Here is a 3291-nt window from a genome sequence, read left to right on the forward strand (position 1 = left end):
ATTGTTAGAAACTTAACAGAAGCTTCTTTTGACAGATTCCCTCTTTGTGCCTTGTCTCTCCAACAGTACTTCCTGGAGGTGGAAGAAATACTCTCAGAGTCACCTTCAGGGCTCTGGTGGAGCCGGACATACTAGTGGGCAGTGTCCTTGGGACGTGAACAGCATGCTCGTTTGCTCATTCATATAGTGAACCCCTCCTGCTTCCTTCTTCCTGGGGCATAACATGAGGGCCATGGAGTGGCCTTTTCTCTCTCGCTCTCCTATCATCTGCTCACATAACAGATGTGATAACCAGAACCAAAGCCCTCAGCCCTAGATCAAGCCGGACTGTCTGATGTATCTTGGTCCCTTCCTCTGCTCTGGGGGGGACCTGGAGTGAGGGGAGGACAAGGAATGTGTCTGAAGATAATGCGGCGGGGCAGTATTGGCCTTGGTTGTTGCTGCTCTGGATATAGAAGAAAAGAGACCTAGATATGGTGGGTTCTGACACCCAGGCTTCCCAAATTTCCACAAGGATCTGCAGCTAATTTGTTCCCTTAATTACTAAGATCTGTGCAGGGGTTGCCTCATCTACTCAGTACCAGAAACAGTTATTGAATCCTTAGCATTCCCCACACAACATGCTAATAGAATCAAGATAAATGAGACTCATTCCCTGTTTTCAAGATGCTTGCAGTCAAGTGTGGAGAACAAAAGCTGAACTATCTTAATTAGTGCCCCAATAAAAGACATTACAGTGGTAGAAGGAGGAGATGATTGGCTCTAGAGAAGGATAACTTAACATATCAATATCAAAACATTAGGTAGGTGGTTGGGTGGCCAGGTCCTTCATCAAAATTTTTCATACATTTATTTTGGGGGGGACGCATTTAAAATCAGAATTTTTTTTTTTTAAGAAAACGCTTGTTTCCACTGCATTTGTTACTAATATAAAAAATGTTAAAAAGAAAAAAAAAATTCATTCTCAGTTCTCCAACGGCTCTCATCCTTCCCTCTTGCCCACACAACTCCTGACCCATTTCCTCTGGGTCAGTTCAAAACCAAACCTGTTCACTGCCGTTTTCACAGAAAACAACCAGTACCAGGGATGTAGGGAAGAAGGTTAGATGAGGGCGACAGTACTGTCCAGGTTCCACCCAAAGGTAGGCCGGGTGGAGATTCACAGAATTCAGACAAAAGGGCTGGTGGCCTCACAATGACGTACTCTAACTAAAGTGGGCTGGAGAGGAAATAGGGTAGCCCATCAGAGGCTTCAGAGGACATCTCATGGGCTTATGTCAAACCCAGAAAAACCAACACCTGGAGAATGGGGAGACCAGAGAGGCAGTCTTGTGGAAAGTTTCAAATTCTCCCATGTTGGGAGGTGTGGAAAGTCTAGAGGGCACCAAGAGCCTCACTCATTTTGGCAGAAAAACTTACTCTAGTGTTGGGAAGTCACAAAGATGCCACGGACACTGAGAAAGGCTACGTACGAGAGGATGCACAGTTTCACAAAGCACAGTGATCACATACCAGAGCGGTGGGGATCATGCTACTGACGAAGAAACTACAAAATCCAAAAGCAGGGAGAGTGGCCTTTCAGGGAGTAACTCTGTACCAGTCGTCCATATTTGACCCCAGGTCAACCTGGTGAGTTTCACAGAGCAACTGGCAACTTTGGGCGTAGGGGCTGTCACATAAAAAGGACTTAAAACAAGCAGCTAGAAGAAGGGAATGGTAGGAAACTGCTCCAGGGCTCTCAGGAATCGAAGGGAGTACCGGGGGTGAGGTGGACAGATGCACAAGAAACAGCACCAAAGAAGTTTCCTGTTCAGCAGTCAGTTGGCGACGGGGAAGAGGATCCAGGAGGCAGTTGAAGGGAGCAAAGATGGGATCCTGAAGGCGAGTCTCTGGAGGCTGGATCAGAAGAAAGCCCACACACTGGGCACCAGTGATGAAACACAGCTCTGGACCCCAAACTGGAAGGCTGTGGATAGGGGTGGGTGTCACTGACTGAGGGTGGTGGGTAGAACAGCCTCACAGTAGCCATCACAGGGCCACAGGGAAATATATGGCCGCTAGGTCAGAGGGCTCCTTCCAGCCTGGATAGGAAGGCACAGTCTCACAGAGGAGGTCCATTGACGCCTGGGTGGTAGAAGGCACAGAGGTCTTCATATCGACAGTGGCCCTTTTTGGCAAAGTGTCGGCAAACGGGGCGGTTGGATTTGTCTTCCATAACTTGAGGGCCATCCTTGGGCAGGCAGGTATTTTTGATAAGAGACCAACTTTTGAGCCTTCGAGGATTTCTCTGCTCTTTGTGAAAGCCTCCCCTGGAAGGAGCCCCATGGCCTGGTCCAGGAAAAGGAGGTTCCGTATTGGCCCCCCACCAACCACGACCATATGGGCCACATCTGGGGCCTAGGCCTCCCCGAATTGGGCCTCTACCCCGGGGAGGAGGTGGGAGACTCAGCAGTGGTGGAATCATTGGTCCTCTTGATCCTGGAGGACCTCTGTGAAGAGAGTCTGCATTCTTTTCTGTCTGGCTCCTTTCGCTCAACATCGTGTTTGTGAGATTCATCCAGGTTGCCTGTAGCAGGAGTTCGTTCATTTTCATTGCAGTGTAGTATCCCATTGCATGCACACACAACAACTTATTTATCCATTCTACTGATGGTGGACATGTGGGTGGATTCCACTTTGGGGCTGACTTGGAGTCACCAGGCTTTCCATTGGCCATGGGGGGAGGGCCTAGAAGGCTGGGTGGTCCGATGGGACTCCCATCCTCCTCGTCTCCAGTCTCCTCCTGCTCTGGCAGCGGGGGCTACTGCAGTGGCGGCGGCTGCTGCTGATTCTGCTTCTTTCGTTTGGGTATCGTGATTGCGGCAATAGCTGCAGCGGGATTTGGAGGGCAGTGAGGAAGGGCAAAATCAGAATATTTTTGATGTATAAAAACCCTATAAACTTCCCCAGCACTTAGACACTGTGACTGTTGTATATTCATAAATATGCTCAGAATAGTACATTTACGATGCCAAAAGAGAGACATGCTGAATTTATTGAGCAAACTAGAGAGAAAGAGAAGTTTCTGAGGGTATTTTTTTAAAATGTATTCTTTTTTTTTTTTTTTAAAGATTTTTATTTGTTTATTTCACAGACAGATCACAAGTAGGCAGAGAGGCAGGCAGAGAGAGAGAGAGAGAGAGAGAGAGAGGAGGAGGCAGGCTCCCTGCTGAGCAGAGAGCCAGATGCGGGACTCCATCCCAGGATCCTGGGATCATGACCTGAGCCAAAGGCAGAGGCTTTAACCACTGA

At 48.4% G+C, this 3291-nt stretch overlaps 1 pseudogene; it reads right to left on the reverse strand.

Moving 5' to 3' along the window:
* Positions 1-903: 903 nt before the first annotated feature.
* Positions 904-2891, reverse strand: LOC116858227 (annotated as a pseudogene).
* Positions 2892-3291: the final 400 nt, after the last annotated feature.

This window comes from Lontra canadensis, unplaced genomic scaffold, assembly GCF_010015895.1.
Source record: "Lontra canadensis isolate GAN:19392208 unplaced genomic scaffold, GSC_riverotter_1.0 scaffold3, whole genome shotgun sequence".
NCBI classification, from domain to species: domain Eukaryota; kingdom Metazoa; phylum Chordata; class Mammalia; order Carnivora; family Mustelidae; genus Lontra; species Lontra canadensis.